The sequence below is a fragment of the Canis aureus genome, chromosome 4 (assembly GCF_053574225.1).
Source record: "Canis aureus isolate CA01 chromosome 4, VMU_Caureus_v.1.0, whole genome shotgun sequence".
In the NCBI taxonomy this organism is placed as follows: domain Eukaryota; kingdom Metazoa; phylum Chordata; class Mammalia; order Carnivora; family Canidae; genus Canis; species Canis aureus.
The window spans coordinates 15,671,310-15,683,359 of record NC_135614.1 but is presented as its reverse complement, the minus strand read 5'-3'; the positions used below and the strand labels follow the sequence as shown (position 1 = coordinate 15,683,359).

The following is a 12,050-nucleotide window of genomic DNA, read 5'->3' as shown; positions in this document are numbered from 1 at the left end:
CTTTCTAATTACTACATTTTACTACTATCTATATACGCTTGAGGTTATTTTTAGCTTTTGTATTTTTATTGTTGCAATCCTTTAAGATGGTCTACTACGGAGCATCTCTTCCCAGTCCATGTCCATTGGCATGTTGGTGGCTTGAACTTGACTGTGGTGGGAGTTTTTAGACCATAGAACTCAGCAAACATTACAACTCAGGGCTTGTTTTATTGTTTTGTTGATTGCTTAGACCTAAGAAGATGATGGAGAAAAAATGTTAATATTGCAAATTGTGATGATTAAATTTACATATCATTCTGGGTCATGGGTGCCCAGATGTTTGGTCAAGTGTTATTCTAGGTGTGTCTGTGAGGATTTTTTGGATGAGATTAATATTTTAATCAGTGGACTGAGTAAAGCAGATCGCCTCCTTTCGCCCTCCATGTGGGTGGGCCTCATCCAATCAGTTGAAGGCCTGAGGAAAACAAAAAGTCTGAGTAAGAGGGAACTCTTCTTGCCTGACTACTTGAAAAGGGATGTAGGTCTTTTCCAGCATGTGAACTCAGACTAACACATTGGCTCTTCATGAATCTTGAGCCTGCTGACTTTTGGACTGGAAATTACACCAATGGCCGTCCTGATTCTTTATCTTTGGACTCAGACTGGAGACTGGCCCATCAGCTTTCCTGGGTCTCCAGCTTACCAGTTGCATATTTGAGACTCTACAGCTCCATAAATCATGTAAGCCAATATATATCCACACATCCTATTGGTTCTGTTTCTTAAGAGAACCCTGACTAATATGCAAATTAACTTAAAAGTGTGTCAAGTCTGTACCAATTATATTGCGAATAGTACAAAAAAGAGGAGGAAATACTTGAAAGTTATTATCTGATTCAGCAAAGAAGTTGCTCATGTCATTTATGAAAGATTGAAGTTCTGAGATATATCGTTGTTGTTTTTTCACTTTCATCTTACTCCTTAATATAAATGAAAAGATCAACTAACATTCACATTGAAACTATACTCACTTGGTTTTTTGTTTGTTTGTTTGCTTATTTTGGCTTTTTTTTTTTTGGAACTATACTCATTTGTTGATGCAATCATAGGTTAGCCCTGGGCACAAGAGTTCAGCAAATAGCATTCTATGAGAATAGATTGGCTATATGAAATTTACAGGGAAAAGTGTTGTATATTTTATTATTGTTTGCACACTTATGCTACACTTCCTGTATATCAACAAAATGTATAATGAATTTATACACCCACATATTTGGATATATCCAAATCTAGATATTTACATATGTACATATCTAGATCTAAACAGACACACACATTTTTTTTTTTTTAAGGATAGGAAGCTAGCTAAATATTTACGAGCACATCTCTGTCTAAAGGTAGCCTTGAGCCTGACTTACAACTCAAACTTCTAGAGCAAGGATTGGCAAATTATAGCCTACCACCTGTTTGTACATGAGCAAAGAATGTGTTTTACATATTTAAATGGTTGAAAAAAATCTCTAGGAGGATAATATTTTGTGACATAGAAAAATTATGTGAAATTCAAATTTCAGTGTCCATAAATACGTTTTATTGGAACTCAGCCATACTCATTCATTTATGTATTGTCTACGGCTTCTATCACGCTAAAACAGCAGAGTTGGGTAGTTGTGACAGGGACCGTATGGACCTCAAAAGCTAAAATATTTACTATTGTGCCCTTTGTAGCAGAATTTTGTAGTAGAAATTGTCTGTTTTAGAATATGTAGGTATGTTCCCTGGTTGGAAGTAGTAGACACAACCAAATGACCTTTTGAAGTCTTTTCTTGCCATTGAATCTAGGAATACTTCCTCAGTAAACAGAGACAATGGAACATCCAGAATTGTGAAGGATTTAAATCATTGACGCAAGGACAGAGCCAATGCCTTGAAAGTGAGACTGAAGCCTGAGATTTCGCGCTCCTTGGCTTGTGTTCTGACCACTGGTTGACAGTACCTTTCTTCCCTACTGCCTGTCCTAAAGCACTGTATAATTTTATTTTGTTGGGTGCTGTTAAATATTTATTGAGTTTTCTCCTCCAATGTGGTTCAGTTACAGTGTGTCTATGTGTGAGATGGGACCCTTCAGGATTAAAGGTGCCATATAAATAGAGGATTATTTTATGACTTGTTATTGCAGGTTGAAATATGTAAATGTGGTAATTCACTAATGCTTATATCAGTGCATATATCTGGGAAACAAGAATGCATTATCCTTCCATTTGAGTCTAACATCATTTACATCCTTTTAAAAAAAATACCCAATCAATTTTTTTTTTAAATGAGGGAACGCAGTGGAGGAAAAAAAAATTCCTTTAATGCAATACTTCAGCTGAAAGTTTAATGACACAAAAGGCAGGCAATTCAAAGTTACAGTTCCCACAGCAACTGTAACTCTGCTATATAGCACATTTAGGCATAGATTTCACAGCATGTACTGCAATACAAAATACTCCACACTGGGCATGCAAGGGGGCAGAGTTATGGTTGCTATGGGTACCATGACTTTGAATTTCCAGATTTTTTGAGAGTTTAAATTCTCAACCAGAACATCACATTAATAGTTCATTTTTTTTGCATTGAAAATAATAAAGGTTGTATCACTGTCTCCACTGCCAAACCTATCTCCAGCTCTGTCCACCACTTAGTATAAATACCTACCCAAACATATTCACCCTGCTTGCTAAAATTAAACACATGACCTCAGCCCAGGGAGTATTTTAGTTTGCAAATTTATATGCAATGACTTTCACTGGATTAAGTAAATCTGCTCCCCCCTCCTTTTCAAAAATCACCAATAAATTCAGGTTAACTCTTTCAGCATTCTGGTGTATTTTATCTGTTATTCATGGGCTGTGAGGATATGATAATCAGATTCATTGTGTGTGAATGCGTGATGTATATATTTATAATTTATACTCCGTCTACCTGCAAAAAGAACTGGAGGCGGCTAACTGCATGTATTCATTTATTCATTTATTCCTTGGACAGACCATGCAATCTTCTGCTTTTATGCTGGTGGTGTCAGGACCCTTTGCACTTTTAAAAATTGTTGAGGACCCCAAAAAGCTTTTGTTTATGGTGGATATATATCTATATCTATATCTATATCTATATCTATATCTATATCTATATCTATATCTATCTATCTATCTATCTATATCTTGATATTTAACATCTTATAAATTATAATTGAAATTTTAGAAAAACATTTAAAAATATTCATTAACTCATTTAAAAATAACAATAATAAACTCATTACATGTCAGCGTAACTTTTTTTTTAATAAATAATGACTATATTTTCCAAAACAAAGAAATTTAGTGAAGAGAGAAGCATTGTTTTACATTTTACAAATCTCTTTAATGGAAGACAGCTGGATTCTCATAGCTGTTTCTACATTCAATCTGTTGAATATCCCAAGTCATGTAGCTTCTGGAAAATGCCACTATACTTTTGTGAGAGAATGCAAGTGAAAAAAAAGCAAAAAATTATCATGATCGTTATTTTAACCCTGTGGACCACCTAAAATGGTGTCAGGGATTCTCACAGGTCCCCAAACTACACTTTGAGAACCAGTGCTCTATGCATTTGCTTATGCTAGTCTTCTAAACCCATGCCTCTTGCTTGTCTGTAGGAAAACTCCTATTCATGCTTCAAGGCCCTAGGAAAACTTGTTCCCTTAGCTATATTCTCATGGCACGTTATACATGTGCCAATCTAACCATTTATTATGTGTCCTTATGTTTGTTTAAATGTCTGGGGTGCTGTTGTTGTTATTAGACTATGAGTTCCTTAAAATTGAACCATGTCTTATGCATTTTTTTACTCATTTTCTAGTATGGTACATGCTTTTCCATATAAGATGGATGGGATAAGAGTTCAACTCAACAAACATGTAATAAAATCATTCCTATTCACTGAGCCCATGACATACCTTAGGAACATGTCTCAAATTTAACCCTCATAAAAATGCTATGAGGTTGGTTCTATTATTATCAATATTTTTTGAATGAAGAAACTAAGTCTTGCCCAAAGTTGAACAGCCATGGGTCACCATGCCAAGAAAGATGAGCAATAGTAAAAAGCAAGAAACAGAGTCTCTGCCTTAAAGGGATTTACAATCTGCTTTGGGAGACAAGACATAATGCACAAATGAAAGGCAAATAACACTATACAAGTTAGCTAAAAACAGACCTCAAAGACTATAATTAAAGAAAGGCCCACTTACTAGAAATGGCTACTTACCCAATGAATTATTGAGATCCAAACTTTCCGAGGACATATTTCCATCAGAAAACCCTTGTTTTGGAATGCACACCAGATAAATGTGTATTTTTTTAGTAAAGTATATATTTACCATTACACTAATCCATTACAAGTGCAATACTAGATACTAATCTAGTCAAAGACATAAATTATAAAATTATAAGGAAATTGAAAAGAATTAGATACAGTACATATAAGAAGACCTCCTAAACTTTTGTTCAGCCTGCTAATAAAGTACCCCCCTTACTTTGGGGCCAGTACGTTACTAGACCGGTGGCAGTCAACTTTCTGCATGCCAGTCTCATCTGGAGAGTTTTTAAGATAGGACACTGGTGTCACACCCCCAGGTCAATCAAATCAGAATTTCTGAGGGTCGGTGCACAAGTCATAGGGACTTTTTACCCTCCTCCCCCTAGCAGGAAATTCTAATGTGCAACCCAAGATGAGAATCCCAGAGTGTGAGACCAGAGAGAAAAATCAGGGACAATAGCTTGGGAAAACATCTCGGAGAAGATAGTATTAAATATGGCTTTGAAATTGAAAGTATTTTCAAATGGGTGTGTTGAAAGTATTGAAGTATTGAAAAGTCCTGCTTGTGAAGTCAGGTGAACTGATTTTTAAAATGTCGTCTTGCCTAAGTTAATACTCCGGTTTTGATTTTTGGAAGCAGTGCCCATTTTGAGTATACCTGGCTTGTCAAGGTCTGAATTGAAGCACCCTGAATTGTATCCTGTGCCTGGCTGATAATTTTTGCTGACCCCTTGGGTGATTTTTCAAGAATAGTAATCTTGGGGGTGGTGATTTTCTGCTGTCATAAAGTGCCTTGTCTCAGGAAAGTCTGTTCTTTGAGTCAATACATAGCCTAAATGGAATAAATAGAATCATGATACCATAAGTGAAATTATGAAATGTTTGTTCTAGAAGGCATTTTAGAACTGTACCCTTTTTTTACCTGTGAGGCAAACTGAAACCCAGAGATGCTAAGTGGTGTTGGATGACTTTTGTAAGGCAATGCTCTGGGAAGAGAGGTTTGGCACATTAGACAGATAGTTTTCAAATATATGCTGTGAAATTCCACCTTCATAAAATACCTCAAGCCATTTGGGGATGGGATGTATGGACAGAATGGGGTAAAGTAATTGTGTCTCTTCATGTTTAGCCAATCTTGTCAACATTTGGGTTGAGGTTAAACATCTTTAAACAAATTACATAGAACACCCCTCAACTCCACAAGTTAGAAAGCTCCCTGAGCTCTCTGCTTGCCCATTTTGGGGTCCGTTGTGACTAGAGTGGTCTAGAACTTTCACTGTGAATGGAAAGGTTGAACCAGATGAATTTTTTCGACTCTCCATGGAATTTCTGGGATGGCATTTCTAGGTAGTGTTACCCACACATGAGGACAATATTAAAACACAAAATTGGGTTCTAACCATCCCCCTTTGTGCTGCATAACAAGGAGAAAGGAGGTATTCTGTTACAATTTATATTTTGAGATGCAGAGGGGCCCATAGAATTCTCAAACAAGTGTAGCCATACTTCAACATGCTTGCTCAGCCTGGGAGCTGCTGGACCCAGGGGGGACAGTCAGGCTTAGATCAAGAAAATTTCATGTTGATTTGTCAAGACTTTTTTTTTTTTCCATTTGGTTTAAATTGGGTTTCATGAAGTGAAAAATAATGCATGAAACCATGTTTGTTTTTCATTCTTTAAATCATGTGAAAATATTGGAAAGGTTCAAATGTAGGAGCTGGCATGACACTTCATGTTCCTTTATGCTTTTGTTTATTACACTCCTTGTTTTGGATATCCTTCACCTTGCCTTCTTCACCATATCCACCTAAAGAAGTCCAACACACCCATTTGAAAAATGGGCAACCAATATCCTAAATGCCTGCATGTACTTGGTAAGTGCTAGTATTATCCACATTTTAGATGAAGGTGCTGACACACACAGAGAGGCTAAGTAACTTGCCTGAGATCACACAGCTAGAATGAGATAAAGCATGCATTCAAACTCCGATAATCCTGTCTAGAGTATGTGGTCTTGACACACATTTTACCGTCTCTTTGATGACACCGTCAGGGATGCCACAGAAGAAAAAATTTTCAAATATTTGATGAACGTGTTAAGCTGTTTTGTTACTTTTGATTTTAAAAACAATTAAATTAAAAATGAAGTTAGATTTACAACCTATCAACCTGGCAAAGATTTTAAAGAGTAGCCCATGTTGGGATGGAAGTAGGAGAGTGGAATTTGCCCCAAGGAGGGGAGTGCCAATTTGTACAGTTCTTCTGAAAGACAATTTGGCAGTATATAATGCATCCTTTAGATAGAGCATATCCTCAGACTTAGAAATTCCCCATCTCTGAATTTATGCTAAAGAAAATTTTGGACAAGGTCACAAAAAAGAATATTTAATCTACACCAGAATGTTATTTAAAATAACACAAATTTGGCAGAAGTATGAGTAATGGAAATAGAAGAGTGCTATAAAAATCATGGCACACATTAAGAATGTAATAGAAACATGTTTATTGACATGGAAAGATATTAAAAATACTGTTGTTTTAAAAAGGAAATGTTTTTAACTTAAAACATACAAGTTTATGTCAATAGTGTAATTGAGGCAATTATGTTTCTTTGTACTTTTTGGTAGTTTCAAAATTTCTACTGTGTAATACACACACACACACATATGTATGTATGAGAAAAAGTACTCAACCTTCCTTGCCTTAGCCACTGGCACACTTTGTGCAGATGTGCAATACAGGCAGTGACTATAACCAGAGAAGGTTCAAGGTGAAATTAACAGCTAATATTTATTGAGCACTCATTATGTCCTAGGAGCTCAACTAAATACTTGGAATGAATTATTTCTTTTAATCTTTACAACTCCTATGATAGAAGCACTCTCAGCAGTCCTTTTTAGCAGTTGAAGCATGGAGAGATTAAATAACTTGCTCAAATTCACTAAAGAGGAAGCTTCTAAGGGGATGTGAATAATTTGTAGGATTCAGAAATAAAAAAATAAAGTTGACCCTTTGGTGTTAAAGCACCATCTTCTGGAGAATGGCACATCAGCTAGTTAACTCCCCAAAGAGGGTAAGTTTATCTGGTTAAAGATTAAACCATCCATTGTTAGAAATTGAGATCTGAGGGAATCTAAGATGGGTAAATAACTTTATTTACCAGTTACCTTTTCTGCCAAATAGAAAGCGCTTTCCTGGTAGATTTTTTTTTTTCTTTTAAATAGATGTGATACAAAGGGTATCTGATCTAAGGAGGAGTCTAGAGTAGGTCAATTCAATTCATTTTGGTAATTTGGGGATTTTGCTTAGCTTGGTACCCATCTCTCCCCTTCCTAGTTCCTCTCTATAAACATACTATGTTCTCTTCTATATCCTGAAAAGTCTCCTCCTTTGATATATTGCTGTTTTTCCCAAATCCTAGTTGGGAAATACAGAAGCAGTAAATGCTGTAGTAATTTTAGAACTTCTAAACATTTAGGCCCTAAGGGTGGGAGTACTGTTGGAAGGAGGTAGCAGGGAGAAGCCTCCCAATTTGTATTTGCATAGCATTTTGCATGAGAATGAGAAAATATTGTGTACATCAAAGAATGGGCCACTGATAAGCAACTTGGTTCTAAGGACAACTAATGCATCAGTGACTGGTTGCAAAAAAAAAAAAAAAATGCGCCTTGTGCTCTTGGGTGTCTGTCTAACCTCAGGGTGCCTTCAGACACAGGGGAATTGCTTACACTATTGCCATCCATGGTTCTTAATATTCTGTCTCAAATAGTGGGAATCAGAATCTTGAAAGGACAAAAAAACCTTCATGACTGTCATGAAGTTTTATTCATGATGGTTATGTCCCTTGGAATGTCTCTACTCCTCTTTCCCTTCCTCATCATTCATTGAAACCCAACTCAAGGACCCCTCTTCTATGAAGAATTCTCTGATGCTATCAACTGAGAATTATTTTAATGTTCCTGGAACTCCATAGGCAGTGTGTATTGCTTTCTTTGGCTGTAACTCTGAATAAGTTGTATAGTTACATTGATCTTCCCCTAAAGGAACAGGAACTCTACTAAATAACAACAATGGGAAAACAACAGCAATAACTAGGGTGGTACAAACCTATTTATTTCAATACAGAGAAGCCTAGTGATTTAAAGTTAGACATAATCTACCAGACTAAGCCTTCAATACACGAGGCTTCAAATGTTTGAAAAGTCCAGAATCAATTCTGTGCAAGGATTTAATTAGCTTCTAGGTCAAGCCTGAGTGGTAGAAGGTACTGGTTATAGACTTAGTTTGATCATCACTAAGACATATTCTCAGTTACTCCCTGGAACCTCAGTTTCTGTCATCTGCTGATGGGACAAATGACACAAAGTGGCTCATACCTAATCGAACTATTGTGAGAGCAAAATAAGATAAGCATAAGGTAAGTAAAAGAAAAAGCCTTGATCCAAGGCATCATTGGGTATTATTTTAAACCACAAGCCAAATCTTATCTCAGAGAGGAGATTACTATTATAAGGATGGGTGGTCAATACTTAGAATTCATGCATGATCAATGAGGCCAACTTCCTGGAAATGACATCCACTAAGGAGAGCCTAAGTGGCTGAAGTGGGCATAGGGAGATGAGTATAGCTCATGTCCAAACAAGGCGGAACGTTATATGCTGAAAAATAGCACTTTGGCAAGGTTTCCTAAAGTAACTGCCCAAAGTTTGATCTGTGAAACAGATTTTTCAGGAAGGAGAATGGATCGAATAAGTTTGAGTTAAGATTTTTACTCACAGCCTTTAGAATGCAGACATGACTCATTAAGGGGGACATAGGCAGGCAGCCTCAATTTTCTCAAGGGCAGTAACCTGGCCAAAACTGAAATTCAACCCATTGCATTAAGGTCTGACAGAAGAAAGAAAGTGCTCATGAACTGCTTGGGGCTTCTGAAATAAGAACCAAAAAAGGAAGATTTGAATGATGTCTATCCAGCATTATAAAAGGGGAGGCTTTGATTTTGGCAGTCATGGAAATGACTTGGAAAGTCCTTGGAAAGATGGATTCTATTATGAGGGAAAAGGTTAATCAAGACACCCTGTCTGGCCTTTCTTTTCCAAACTCATTCTAATAAGAAACAGTTCCACAATTGATTAGTAATGTCTGCCGTGGTGTGAGTGGGAGGAGTTATGGCACATTTGTCACACATTTTCAATCCTACAATAATTATGTAATGAGTAATACGTGTTTAGTATAAAAGTTAGATGCAATTGTGTGTACTAAATTATAAAAGGGTTTCACTACAGATCAACTACCTCTAGAGACTTTTTGTCTCTACTCTCTGTGTGTTCTGAATCTTCATTGTATAGTAGGGTGGAGAGAGAGTCTGCTCCCAATAATTTGTAACAGTCTAGGTCCTGATGCTTCTTAGTGCTATTCCCAGCAGAGAGATGATATTTTTATTGCAATGGTTCATAATTCAGGATTCACATATCCAAATCTCCAAATTCTGCACTGGAATAACAGAGGCAGAAAAAAAAAAAAAAAAAAAGCCAGTGTTTGCCAAGTGGCCAAGGATAAAATTGGTAGTGGAAAAATTGGATTTGCAAGCTATTAAGAAATTTTTTACAAACAATGGAGCATTTAAATAAAATGAAGCTGAAGTCTTTCTAAACACTTGGTATTTTCTAATTTGTGTTCTTGTTAATGTTCTTTCTTACAGAAGGAGTTTTTATTCATCTATTTTATTACTTTTATGCAGATAATTTCCATTTGCACTACTGAGGAGAGAAGAAACTTTTTACTTGAGTTGAGTGACTTCAATGTTCAAGAGAGAAGTCAGATTCGGCAGTGACCAATTAAGTGGGATTTAAAGATGCATGCACTTCCTTATAGAAAAAAAATAGGCCCCGGGTGGGGTGAAGTTAAGAGATAGACAGAGGTGTATGGAGGAGGAAATGAGAAACACTACAAAGACAAAAAGAGATCTCTTCCTTGATTAACATCTCTCCTAGTTGACCCTTCATTATTTCTGGTCTTTTTCCATATCCAGCCAATAAGATGACTCCCTGGGGAAGGACTTTCATTAATTTGTAACCAGAGCAAGTCCTTCCCAAGAGCCCTGATCACACACCTCTTCCTTCAGACTAGTCTTTCTCCAACTTCAAACTTTGGCATGTTTTCTTTCTGATCTTTGGTTTCTCAATTCGCCACCTATATTTTTTCCCCTGGTTACTATTTATTTATACTGACTCACTTTTAAAACTTTTTATGACAAAAAGAAAAATGTGTCACTTGCAGTGAATAGAAACTAGCCAGAAAAAGAGAGTGGAAACAAAAATGTTGTAAAAAAGTTTTTAAAATAAAACTCAACAATGAAAAGTAATTACTGATAAACCTGAGAGATTTTCAATTTTATACTGATTTCTAATTTTCTAAAGTAAGTTCCTCACTGAGAAGACTATATCTACTTATTAATAGCAATGATGGGATAGTCAGCTCATTGGTGCTTCCTTCCATCTAAAGTCATATAACTGTCTACAGTTTGGGAGACAGACTTCTGTAGGGGGCCATGATTTATGGTGGGAAAAGCTTGGGATTTCTAATCAGACTGCACTGAGTTCTAGCTCTTATTGGCCTCAGAGAGTATAAGTAGGATGATAATATCACTTTACAGGGCCCCTGTAAGACCAGAAGGTAATTGTATTAAAAAGCATGTAGAGCATATTTAGGCAATTTCAATTTAATTTCTGTCAATATGATATTTGCAGAACATCTCCAGTTTTGGAGTATTTTGTTCTGGGAGGAGAAAGGCATTAAAAAACACAAGCACTCATAGAATCACAGAACTTGAGTTGAGTGAGATAATGAGAATTTGAGAAACGGGAGGGATTATTCAGAAAAAAATAAACAAAATTTATGGGCTGTTTTTATTTTCCATTCAAAATAAAAATAGCTTTATTGAGTCCCACAGGAAAAATGTACTGCTTACAACATATACTATCCACTTCATTGACTAGGAGAAAGTCAATGAGCAAATTGTTACAGTTTATAGTCATTCAAAGTTAATATCTGGACATGTTTGAGAAGCAGTAATGAGGTAGCATTCTAATCCTTTAGCTTTACATTCAAAGTGAGGCCAGCAGCAGGTTAGATATCTGGACCTCATAGTTTCCTGTTTAGCAGCCCTTCTCATTAATGATGAGGAAACAGACTCAGAGCATCAAGTGTCCCCATGATCTTAAAAAACAAATAAGTCATATATAATGACAACACAGAGTTTTACTCATTGTGGACTCTCATCAAATGCTTATTAGATACCCAACACCAAATGATGGTATTGGCATACAATTCTATAATATTAGAATCCTCAATATGGAAGAAATTTCAGAGATCACCCAGTTCAGGGGTCAGCATTAAGGAGTGATGTGAGTCGGAGGGCACTGGGAGAACCAGAGAGATCAAACTAGAAAGGAAATAGCTCCTAAATGTTCCTGTGTGAGGCTTTAGACCAGTAGTTGTCTGGTCTGAATTCTAAAGGGAAGACAGGAATTTGGATTTTTGGATTGTTATGTGAAGATGTCTTTATCTCTTGGCAACTATGCAACTAAACTCACCCACCTCTTCTCCCACCCCTTAACCTCACCTCTGCCACACACACACAGACACACAGACACACACACACACACACACACACAGAGAGAGAGAGAGAGAGAGAGAAATTTCATGCAGGTCAAATAGGAAGTGAATGG

The 12,050-nt window shown here is 36.5% G+C and overlaps 1 long non-coding RNA gene across 1 annotated transcript; it reads left to right on the top strand.

Moving 5' to 3' along the window:
• Positions 1-5,641: 5,641 nt before the first annotated feature.
• Positions 5,642-10,624, top strand: LOC144311807 (uncharacterized). The gene is made up of 3 exons (XR_013377320.1): positions 5,642-5,756; positions 6,134-6,194; positions 10,061-10,624. It is a non-coding gene; the product is annotated as an uncharacterized LOC144311807 (long non-coding RNA).
• The last annotated feature ends 1,426 nt before the right edge of the window (positions 10,625-12,050 follow it).